This window comes from Oncorhynchus masou, chromosome 22 (assembly GCF_036934945.1).
Source record: "Oncorhynchus masou masou isolate Uvic2021 chromosome 22, UVic_Omas_1.1, whole genome shotgun sequence".
Taxonomy (NCBI): domain Eukaryota; kingdom Metazoa; phylum Chordata; class Actinopteri; order Salmoniformes; family Salmonidae; genus Oncorhynchus; species Oncorhynchus masou.
The window spans coordinates 11,385,454-11,398,101 of NC_088233.1; positions in this window are offsets into that span (position 1 = coordinate 11,385,454).

Below are 12,648 nucleotides of genomic sequence, written 5' to 3' on the forward strand. Positions count from 1 at the left end.
ATACGATGCAATATATCATATTATATATTGTATGTATTTCCACTGATGTTTAACCCAATGATATCTTGTCCAATTTCCTGCCTACATGTATTATCTATTTCGTACAGCACTACCGCTGACCTCAGAATCATGACAATGATTGTAAACAAAACTCTACAATGTGGTTCTTATGAACAGCTTGGTTACTGGTCAAACAACTTTGATGACTTTGCAGTGAGTATGACTCAACTTAAGTTACCATAAAATCTAAATGAACAAACAAATGATGTACAGAACATTAGGAACACCTTCCTACTATTCAGTTGCACCACCTTTTGCCCTCAGAACAGCTAATCAAGGTGTCGAAGCGTTCCACAGGGATGCTAGCCCATGTTGACTCCAACGCTTCCCACAGTTGTGTCAAATTATTTATAAAGTCATTTTTACATCAGCAGATGTAACAAGGTGCTTACACAGAAACCTAACATAAATCTTCAGGAGCAAACAATGCAGATGTAGAAGCATGGTGGCCAGGAAAAAGTCCCTCGAAAGGCAAGAACCTGGATAGAAACCTAGAGAGGAACCAGGCTATGAGGGGTGGCCAGTCCTCTTCTGGCTGTGTTGGGTAGAGATTATAACAGAACATGAGAGGAACCAGGCTACGAGGGGTAGAGATAAGAGTACGTGTCCATTAAGGCCAAATCATTCATCAAGATGTTCAAACGTCCAAAGATGACCAGCATGGTCCAATAATCATCACTGTGGTTGTAGAGGGTGTAACAGGTCAGCACTCAAAGGTCGAGACAGCAGGTGCTGTAGAGAGGGAGAGAGAAAGAAAGGGTGGAAAACAGCAGGTCTGGGACAAGGTAGCATGTCCGGTGAACAGGTCAGGGTTCCATAGCCGCAGGCAGAACAGTTGAAACTGGAGCAGCAGCACGACAAGGTAGAATGTCTGGTGAACAGTTCAGGGTTCCATAGCCGCAGGCAGAACAGTTGAAACTGGAGCAGCAGCATGACAAGGTAGCATGTCTGGTGAACAGTTCAGGGTTCCATAGCCACAGGCAGAACAGTTGAAACTGGAGCAGCAGCACAACAAGGTAGCATGTCCGGTGAAAAGTTCAGGCTTCCATAGCCACAGGAAGTTGGCTGGATGTCCTTTGGGTGGTGGACCATTCTTAATACACAAGGAAAATTGTAAAAGCGTAAAAAACTCAGCAGCATGGCAGTTCTTGACCCACTCAAACCGGTGCTCCCGGCACGTACTACCGTACCCCGTTCAAAGGCACTTCTGTCTTTTGTCTTGCCCATTCACCCTCTGAATCCTAATGTTCCTAATGTTTTGTACACTCAGCCTATATGGTACTTGAGTACTTTTTGTCAACCTTGCATTACTGGTATTGATGGGATTTATAGTAATGGCTTTCTGCTTTCATGTTTGCTGTATTTTCAGTCTGCTCTGGTTCTATATACAACATATTGATGATGAACAACTGGAATGTCTTTCTGGATGTATATGCCCGATACACCACTGAGTAAGTCAATTTGCTGTAACAATTACTTTGGTTATTCTAATCTATTCTATCATGTGAGCATTTGAAGAATCTTTCACATTTCTTATCATCTGAATCCAGAACTTCATCTACAAGTGGGACAGAAACCATGGAAGCTCAAATCGTGATACGGTGAGGACAGACTTGGACACCACCATCCAGCTGATGTTCAGGTAGGACCAGGAACACCAGTGGTTTTAGAACAGGTTTTAGCTTTGGCATTTATTTTGGCTTTGTGTTTGTGGGTCTGCACTGAACAGGTTTTATCTTTGGCTTTTATTTTGGCTTTGTGTTTGTGGGTCTGCCCTGAACAGGCTATAGCTTTGGCTTTTATTTTGGCTTTGTGTTTGTGGGTCTGCCCTGAACAGGTTTTAGCTTTGGCTTTTATTTTGGCTTTGTGTTTTTGGGTCTGCCCTGAACAGGTTTTAGCTTTGGCTTTTATTTTGGCTTTGTGTTTTTGGGTCTGCCCTGAACAGGCTATAGCTTTGGCTTTTATTTTGGCTTTGTGTTTTTGGGTCTGCCCTGAACAGGTTTTATCTTTGGCTTTGTGTTTGTGGGTCTGCCCTGAACAGGTTTTATCTTTGGCTTTGTGTTTGTGGGTCTGCCCTGAACAGGTTTTATCTTTGGCTTTGTGTTTTTAGGTCTGCCCTGAACAGGTTTATCTTTCGCTTTGTGTTTTTGGGTCTGCCCTGAACAGGTTTTATCTTTGGCTTTGTGTTTGTGGGTCTGCCCTGAACAGGTTTTATCTTTGGCTTTGTGTTTGTGGGTCTGCCCTGAACAGGTTTTATCTTTGGCTTTGTGTTTTTAGGTCTGCCCTGAACAGGTTTATCTTTGGCTTTGTGTTTTTGGGTCTGCCCTGAACAGGTTTTATCTTTGGCTTTGTGTTTTTGGGTCTGCCCTGAACAGGTTTTATCTTTGGCTTTGTGTTTGTGGGTCTGCCCTGAACAGGTTTTATCTTTGGCTTTGTGTTTGTGGGTCTGCCCTGAACAGGTTTTAGCTTTGGCTTTGTGTTTTTGGGTCTGCCCTGAACAGGTTTTATCTTTGGCTTTGTGTTTGTGGGTCTGCCCTGAACAGGTTTTATCTGTTTTATCTTTGGCTTTGTGTTTTTGGGTCTGCCCTGAACAGGTTTTATCTGTTTTATCTTTGGCTTTGTGTTTGTGGGTCTGCCCTGAACAGGTTTTATCTGTTTTATCTTTGGCTTTGTGTTTTTGGGTCTGCCCTGAACAGGTTTTAGCTTTGGCTTTTATTCTATTATCCAATTATTTTTGCCCTGGCATTTATGACATTGTAGGTGGGCTATGCTATGGCTTTGCTCTGTGTTTTGGTCCTGCCATTAGGGTTAATGAATTGAGTTGATCATTGGCCGCAGTATGCCCTAGGCCTTTTGGCAGACCGGAGCTATCTCAGCAGCCACTGCACTTGATTACATTCTGCCCCTGAACAGGCAGTTAACCCACTGTTAACCGTCATTGAAAATAAGAATTTGTTCTTAACTGACTTGCCTAGTTAAATAAATGTAAAATAAAAAATCTGTCAACACACAGGAAGTGTGCTCCTGAGATGATGTAATATGGAACTCTGTGTTGTTGCCAAGTTTATCTTTATAGATATGAAAGGAATAGACCTTTTTCATACAGGTTATATACTGTATACTAGGCCGGGTTACTGTAAAGCACTTTGTGACAACAGCTGTCTGCTGATGTTAAAAGGGCTTAATAAATACATTTGATTGATTGATTCACATACTGTGCCCTATAAGGTTTGCCTTTGTGCTTTGACTCCTAGTTTTTCAGACAACAGATAGCAGAGCCTACTGAAGAGAAAGTTGTCGCAAAACTGCATGCCCACCCACACCTTCAACACCTAAGTATGTCCATGTGACTGGATCAAATATAGATATTGGGTGTAATGGAAGCGGGATCCCGGTTATTGCTTTAATTGCGGTTATGTGAATGAGCTTTTGCATTGTTACCTGAGTGGATCAAAAGACTGTTTTTCAACTCTACTGCTTCTTTTACTGACTCTGAAACACAATACTGACCGATATAATGTCACCTGTTGAGTGCTTTAAGTTATACATTCTGCATAAAGGGTTATAATAAACTCCTGATAATTCAATCATGGACACAAAGATTTTCTTAGTGCAGTCCGAGGAGTTCAATAGATAGACAGGCACCATCTGAATGTTGAAGATAGCTGATGACATGGTGTGTGGGGGTGGTTATCTTAGCTGCTGCTGGGGCTTTGGAAAATGGATGACTTCATCCCTCTACTCTCTCTGTGTAAAAACATACCGACTTGTGTCTCAACTTTCAGATGAGTGTTGTGTTTCTGGCTGGCTCTACCTTTCGTTTGTGCAGCTCTCTCTAGAAATACAGTGGGCACAAACAGGCATTAAAACAGCTTGTTTCTCCCACTAACTTGACATTGTAAACAAACAAAAAAATACTTTAAACTAAGTAAGGAATTTGCTAATCAGCCACAAATACATTCTAAAATATCGCCTCCCCCAGAATTCTTGCTGCCATAATGTACTGGGAAGGGCACACTAGTTACTGTTTATTCATTACTGGTGTGGTAGCTTCACTTTCACTATGACTCTTTTACTAGTTACTGTGTATTCATTGCTGGTGAGGCAGTATTGCTTCCACTATGACTCTTTCACTAGTTACTGTGTATTCGTTACTGGCGAGGTAGTGTCACCTGTCCTGCCTTGTAGCCCTGCTGAGTGTCACCTGTCCTGCACTATACCCCTTCTGAGTGACACCAGTCCTGCACTATACCCCTTCTGAGTGACACCTGTCCTGCACTATACCCCTTCTGAGTGTCACCTGTCCTGCACTATACCCCTTCTGAGTGACACCAGTCCTGCACTATACCCTTTCTGAGTGTCACCTGTCCTGCACTATACCCCTTCTGAGTGACACCTGTCCTGCACTATACCCCTTCTGAGTGACACCTGTCCTGCACTATACCCCTTCTGAGTGACACCTGTCCTGCACTATACCCCTTCTGAGTGACACCTGTCCTGCTCTATACCCCTTCTGAGTGACACCTGTCCTGCACTATACCCCTTCTGAGTGACACCTGTCCTGCACTATACCCCTTCTGAGTGACACCTGTCCTGCACTATACCCCTTCTGAGTGACACCTGTCCTGCACTATACCCCTTCTGAGTGACACCTGTCCTGCACTATACCCCTTCTGAGTGACACCTGTCCTGCACTATACCCCTTCTGAGTGACACCTGTTCTACAATGTTCTGCCCTGCCTCTGACCCCAGTTCCAGAGCATTGTCTGGATTCCCTCTGGCCTGGTCTGGCCTCTCCATACCTTTAGGTCCCCTCTTTACCTGTTCTACTCTCAACTCAGTCCTGCAGCCAGTCACTCAGTCAGTCAGTTAGTTACCAGCCTTGACTCTGACCCCAGTTCCACAGGAGCTGTCCATCGTCCCCCGAGGCTGGCCTGGTCTGACCCTCTCCCCCACAGCAAAGTCCTGCTAAGGCTTTTATACCTGGAAGTCCCCTCTCTACCTGTCCTGCTGCAGTCATCAAGACACCTGCCTCTACCCTGCCCCTGAACCCAGCTCCATACCTGTAGGTCCCCTGTCTACCTCTCTACCTGTCCTGTCCTGCTCTGCCCCTGGACCCAGCTCCAGACCTATAGATCCCTTGTCTACCTGTCCTGCTCTGACCCAAGCTCCATACCTATTGGTTCCTTGTCTACCTGTCCTGCTCTGACCCCAGCTCCATACCTATTGGTTCCTTGTCTACCTGTCCTGCTCTGACCCCAGCTCCATACCTATTGGTCCCTTGTCTACCTATCCTGCTTTGCCTCTGACCCCAGTTCCAGCTACATATCAGCTGTCTGGAGTGAGTCTCCCTTGCCATGGCCCAGGCTGGCCTAAAACACACTACACCCCCCCTCCATCACATCACAAATGCAACCTTTATTTAACTAGGCAAGTCAGTTAATTAAGAATACATTTTTATTTTCAATGACGGCCTAGGAACAGTGGGTTAACTGCCTTGTTCAGGGGCAGAATAACACATTTTTCCCTTGTCGGCTCGGGGATTCGATCTTGCAACCTTTTGGTTACTGGTCCAACGAACAACATTTTTAAGAGATCTGATTTTTAGTTTAGAAATACTTTGTTAAAATGACACACTTAGTTCTCTACCCACCTCGTTCCTTTCTTTTAGCATGTGCATGTAGTAAGCACACCACAACCAAAATGTTGCTATATTGAATCCCCAAGTTGACAAGGTAAAAATCTGTCATTCTGCCTCTGAGCAAGGCAGTTAACCCACTGTTCCCCGTGCGCCGAAGACATAGATGTTGATTAAGGCAGCCCTCCACACCTCTCTGATTCAGGGGGGTTGGGTTAAATTCAGAAGACACCTTTCAGTTGAATACATTCAGTTGTACAACTGACTAGGTATCCCCCTTTCCATCATGCTTTTGGGAATATGTGTATTTTCAGATTACACTATGATTCTTTAGTTGTAGACACTACATCACTGCTCTCCCTCTCTTGCTCTTGGTCCTCCTCTTTGAAAGTCACCTTGATGTTGCATCTGCGTGTTTTATCAGTTTCTTTATGAAAATATATAGTGAACTCCATGACAGTAGCTTAAGCAAGGGGCTATAGCAGCACACAAGGAGACTAGAAGCAAGGGGCTATAGCAGCACACAAGGAGACTAGAAGTAAGGGGCTATAGCAGCACACAAGGAGACTAGAAGTAAGGGGCTATAGCAGCACACAAGGAGACTAGAAGCAAGGGGCTATAGCAGCACACAAGGAGACTAGAAGTAAGGGGCTATAGCAGCACACAAGGAGACTAGAAGCAAGGGGCTATAGCAGCACACAAGGAGACTAGAAGTGCATGCTGGGGCGGGCTGGCCTGAGCTCGAGTGAGAGCTACTGGAGCGAAATTGCCTTTTTAGGAATCTCACTCTGTGCTCCAGTCAAATTGGGCACCTTTTGCTCCTCGCTCCAGCGCCTCTCCGCTCACATACTATGGTCCAAATAGAGTAGCTGTCACGTTCGTTTAGAGATGGATTGGACCAAGGTGCAGTGTGGTAGGCGTACATTTTACTTTTATTTAAATGACACCGAAAAAACAACAAAATACAAAAACGAATGTAAAGCTACATGCAGTGCAGAAAGCCACTACACACAAACAAGATCCCACAAACTAAAGGTGGAAAAAAGGCTGCATAAGTATGATCCCCAATCAGAGACAACGGTAGACAGCTGCCTCTGTTGACCGCGTATGGTTCCCAATCAAAGAAATAGAAAAACTAGAATGCCCACCCAAATCACACCCCGACCTAACCAAAATAGAGAAATAAAAAGGCTCTCTAAGGTCAGGGCGTGACAGTAGCTGTCGCTCGGTCACATCACAGCGCTTTAGGAATCTTTATTGTGGCACGAACTGATACTTTCATATTTCGCTATTGTTGTCATTATATTTTTCCTGCATTACATTCTGCACATTTGAAGAGAGACATGAATGCGTCTTGTAAGCACTATAATGAGTCTACTCCCTCCTACAGTATGAATGGCTGGGAATCAAACATCTTAGAAAATACAGTACAACCTGACGACCCAGTGACACATGGTATTTCTAAAGCTGCCCACTAAAAATTCCCTTCCTACCCTCCTGACCTCAACTACTGTGCACTACTACAGGGGCTACAGGACTAGTGCACTACTACTACTACTACTACAGGGGCCATACGACTCTGGTCAAAAGTAGTTTACTATAGAGGGAATAGGGTGCCATTTGGGATGCAGTCCAAGTCACCACACCTTTCTACATGACTGAAAGAGAGGCTCGATGGCGAGGGTGGACTGTGAATCTGTGCCCTCCCCCTCCTGTCCCTCCTCCCCCACCTACCCCACCTACCCCTCCTCCCCATACAAACCCTCATGCCCTCACGACCCTCCTGAATCTCCTGCACCTTCTCCCCCTCCTTCCCTTCCTGCCCCTCCTTCCCTTCTTGACTCTCCTCCACCTCCGCCCCCTCTTTCTCCCTCTGCTCCCCGACCCTCCTCCCTCTCCTGACCCTCTTCCCTCTTTTGACTCTCCTGACCCTCGTCCCCCTCCTGACCCTTTTGACCTCAACCCCCCTGACCCTCCTGCCCCTGACTTCCCAGCCCGGCTCCCCCTCCTGACCCTCCTCCTTCTTCTGACCCTTCTGCTAACCCAACAATCCTGCCCCCCCTGCCCCCTGCCCCTCCTCCATCTCCTGACCCTCCTCCATCTCCTGACCCTCCTTTCCCTCCTGACCCTCCTCCCCCTCTTGTCCCTCCTTTCCCTCCTGACCCTCCTCCATCTCCTGCCCTTCATTCCCCCTCCTGACCCTCCTTTCCCTCCTGACCCTCCTCCATCTCCTGCCCCTCCAGACCCCCCCTCCTGCCCTCCTCTCCTGACCCCCCTCCTGACCCTCCTCCATCTCCTGACCCTCCTCCCCCTCCTGACCTTCCTTTCCCTCCTGCCCCTCCTCCATCTCCTGACCCTCCCCCCCTCCTGACCCTCCTTTCCCTCCCTGCCCCTCCTCCATCTCCTGACCCTCCTCCCCCTCCTGACCCTCCTCCCCCTCCTGACCCTCCTTTGCCCCTCCTGCCCCCTGACCCTCCCCCCTCCTCCCCCTCCTGACCCTCCTCCATCTCCTGACCCTCCTCCCATTCCTGACCCTCCTTTCCCTCCTGCCCCTCCTCCATCTCCTGACCCTCCTCCCCCTCCTGACCCTCCTCCATCTCCTGACCCTCCTTTCCCTCCTGACCCTCCTTTCCCTCCTGCCCCTCCTCCATCTCCTGACCCTCCTTTCCCTACTGACCCTCCTTTCCCTCCTCCTGACCCTCCTCCATCTCCTGACCCTCCTCCCCCCTCCTCCCCTCCTGACCCTCCTCCTGACCCTCCTTTCCCTCCTGCCCCCCAGCCCCTCCTCCCCCTCCTGCCCCTCCTCCATCTCCTGCCCCTCCTCCCCCTCCTGCCCCTCCTCCCCCTCCTCACCCTCTTTTCCCTGCTGCCCCCCTGCCCCTCCTCCCCCCTCCTGACCCTCTTCCATCTCCTGACCCTCCTCCCCATCCTGACCCTCCTTTCCCTCCTGCCCCTCCTCCATCTCCTGACCCTCCTCCCCCTCCTGACCCTCCTCCATCTCCTGACCCTCCTTTCCCTCCTGACCCTCCTTTCCCTCCTGCCCCTCCTCCATCTCCTGACCTTCCTCCCCCTCCTGACCCTCCTCCCCCTCCTGACCCTCCTTTCCCTCCTGCCCCTCCTCCATCTCCCGACCCTCCTCCCCCTCCTGATCCTCCTCCCCCTCCTGACCCTCCTTTCCCTCCTGCCCCCTGCCCCTCCTCCCCCTCCTGACCCTCCTCCATCTCCTGACCCTCCTTTCCCTCCTGCCCCTCCTTCCCTTCCTGACATTCCTGCCCCCTACCCTCCTATAAATGTTGTCATGTCACTAATAATGTCTGTCCAATCACATCACCAAATGGTCCTGACTTTATATTCTGTCATTACACTGTATGGTCACACCTTACCTGCTCTTTTATTTTCTCTTCCTCCTTGTAATATCTAGTTAATTATACACATCTACGGTAATAACAGGCCCTGGCTGAGTCCGTTCTCTCTAACCTGAGAATACCAGACTGTGATGTTGAGAAAATTAGGGAGATGGTGTGGAAATCAAACTCGTCATAGAGCCCTGATAATTCCCCTTCTTTCTGTGGGAGGAAACGCTGTATTGTTCAGAGGTTGTTAATAGAATGAGAGAGGTATTACAGCCAACCACACATGGTCCATTCAAATTAGAACAGAAGAGAGCGGGTGAAGGAGGGACATCAACAGAAAGAGTGAGGGATCAGAAAGATAAAAGTATGGATATAAAGAGAAAGAGGGTGCCTCCTCACCCTGCTCCCTCTTTTGACTCTCCATCTCCCTCCTGACACTCCTCTCCCGCCTGACCCTGACCATCCTCTTCCTGACCCCGACCCTCCCCACCCCTGACCATCCTCCACCTCCTGACCATCCTCCCCATCCTGCCCCTCCTCCCCCTCCTGCCACCTGACCCTCCTGACCCTCGTCCCCTTCCTCTCCCTCTTGCCCTTCCATCCCCCTCCTGACCCTCCTTCCCCTCCTGTCCTCCCTGACCACGACCCGCCTGACCCTCCTCCTTCTCCTGACCCCTCCTGACCCTTCTCCTGACCCCTCCTGACCCTTCTCCCTCTTTTGACACTCCTGACCCTCCTGCACTTGACCTTTCTGCCCCTCAACCCCTCCTAAACCCTCCTCCTCCGCCCCTCTTGCGCCTCCCCACTCCCTCTCCTGACACTCCTGCCCCTCTCCCCCCTCCTAACGCTCATACCCTTCTCCCCCCCTTCTCCCTCCTGCCCCTCTTCCCCCTCCTGACGCTCCTTCCCCCTCCTGCCCCTCTTCCCCCTCCTGCCCATTTCCCCCCTCCTGCTCCTCTTCCCACTCCTGACGCTCCTGCCCCTCCTGACGCTCCTGCCCCTCTTTCCCCTCCTGCCCCTTCTCCCCCTCCTGACCCTCCTATCCCTCTTCCCCTCCTGCCCTTCCTTCCCCCTCTTGCCCCTCCTTCCCCCTCCTGCCCCTCCTTCCCCCTCCTGTCCCTCTTCCCCCTCCTGCCCCTCTTCCCCCTCCTGACCCTCCTGCCCCTCTTCCCCCTCCTGACGCTCCTGCCCCTCTTCCCCCTCCTGTCCCTCTCCCCCCTGACCCTCCTGTCCCTCTTCCCCCTCCTTCCCCCTCCTGTCCCTCTTTCCCCTCCTTCCCCCTCCTGCCCCTCTTCCCCCTCCTGCCCCTCTTCCCCTCCTGTCCCTCTGCCCCCTCCTGACCCTCCTGCCCCTCTTCCCCCTCCTGATGCTCCTGCCCAACCTGTGTGAGTGAGTGAGTGAGTGAGTGTGTGTGTGTGTGTGTGTGTGTGTGTGTGTGTGTGTGTGTGTGTGTGTGTGTGTGTGTGTGTGTCTGAGCGGTTGATCAGCCTGACTGAGCGAGGTGGAGGTTATCAGGGTCTGCTGCATAAATGGTGATCCAGTGACTTTTTACTTGGTTGTGCATCTTATTAGTGTTATTTATTAGTGTGATTAGTATGAATGAGTGGAAATTGATGGATCTCTTCAACAAAACACATAGTGTATAGACAGTACATCAATCACAATGCAGGAACCCTGTGAAGGATCTTAGTTTCCTGAGCACTGTTGTTCTAAGGGTGTGTGTGTGTGTGTGTGTGTGTGTGTGTGTGTGTGTGTGTGTGTGTGTGTGTGTGTGTGTGTGTGTGTGTGTGTGTGTGTGTGTGTCTGTGTCTGTCTGTGTGTGTGTGTGTGCTTGCCCCCGTCACAGTTCAAAGTGCCGCTCTGATCTATGGCTGTCCCGTTCAAATTGATCTCATGACAGAAACATACGCCCATACAACCTAGTTCACCAAACCAGTAGACCATTAACCTGTGGGTAAAGTGCACTGTGTGGGTGTCTGAAGAAAGGTTGGCTTTGATAACATTAGTTTGCTATCTCTGCATCTCCTCTGGATAAACCACAGGTAGATTTGCATCTAGGGGAGAGTAACCATGACTTGTAGCTGCATCAGGGTCTGTAAGGTTTGTGGGGCTAAGGTGGAGGGATGGTGGTTCAAGACGTCAGAGGTTGTATTATGCGATTAACAAAGGTATTACAGGTTAGTAGTGGGATGTTGAACAGGGGCCCCGGGGCACTGACCTCCAGCCCTCCCTCAACACATTTTGCCATGGTGCAAAGATATTTTTTTTTATAATGCTATTCTACATATTTTGTTATGAAGCTAAGAGAAAATGTAGTTTTTAAGAAAATTTCTTGCAATTCTACACTTTTTGTTATCATATGCTTTCTGAAAGACCTCACAGAGGGCCCTGGGGACCACGAGCATGTGCCTTGCATGTCCGTTCGGTAATCCGGCCAGATGTTGGACACTCCTAGGAACTGCTACACACTGTTGTTGTTGTTGTTGTTAGTTGAAAGGACAGGATTAGAGGTAACGCAATGCTGTGATGTTATAGCTCTGTCCATTAGATGGCAGTAACATGTCCTCTGGTCTACAGAAACGCATCCGATCTCTGTCTTTACTTGAACATTCACTTTTTAACTGAGGCAGTCTTAACTGAGGCAGTCTTAACTGAGGCAGTCTAAACTGAGGCAGTCTTAACGGAGACAGTGTATGCACATCAGTTGTGTGAGAATATTGTGACAGGTGCAAACATAAGTGAGACATTTTTTGTTCTAAATATGATAGCCTTTGAAGTTTGGAAATCCATCTAATTGCATGGCTGAATGTGGTCAAGTGTTGGAGCTAACTCTAAAAATCTAAGAATGTTCTGACTCTAAAAATCTAAGAATCTTCTGACTCTAAGAATCTCCTGATACTAAGAATATGATCATTTGGAATAATGAAATACTGCTTCCCATAAGACATCACCATTTTACAATGAAGGCCAGACATTCATTCATTCACAAATAAGGTGATGGAGAGCAGGAGGTAGAGAGAAAGATAGAGAGAGTTTCAGAGTCATCTCATGTGGCAGTAATGCATCGCCAAATTGGACATATTTCTGCTCATGCAGCTGAAGTGAGAAGGCAGCAGAGTGACTGATACGGCATCTATAGTTTCCTGGTAATCACTAGAATGAAGTTTTCAGAGTTTCCCACAGTGGCAGGACAATGTACCCAGTCTTGGCTGAGTGGAAAATAGTTAGCTACCCTCTCTCTCTCCCTCTCTCTCTCCCTCTCTCCCTTCCCTCTCTCCCTGCCCTCTCTCTCTCTTTCCCGCCCTCCCTCCCCTCTCTCCTCTAACCTTTTGGCTTTGGAGGTGATCCAACATATTTTCTCTTATCACATGATGGGCTTGTCCTGCTGTAAGTGTTGATAGGGTGGAGGACAAAATGCCTTTGTCGGTTCCCAAGGGGATGGTGACTACATTTGGACCTTGGCACAAAACCACTTAATTTAGCTTCCAGTGCAGTTATTATGATGCTCTACTGCATGAGACTGATAGATCAGTCGTTTTCAGGAATTAAGTCTAATTTTACATTTATCCTTTTGAGATTTAGAAGCTTCAAATACCA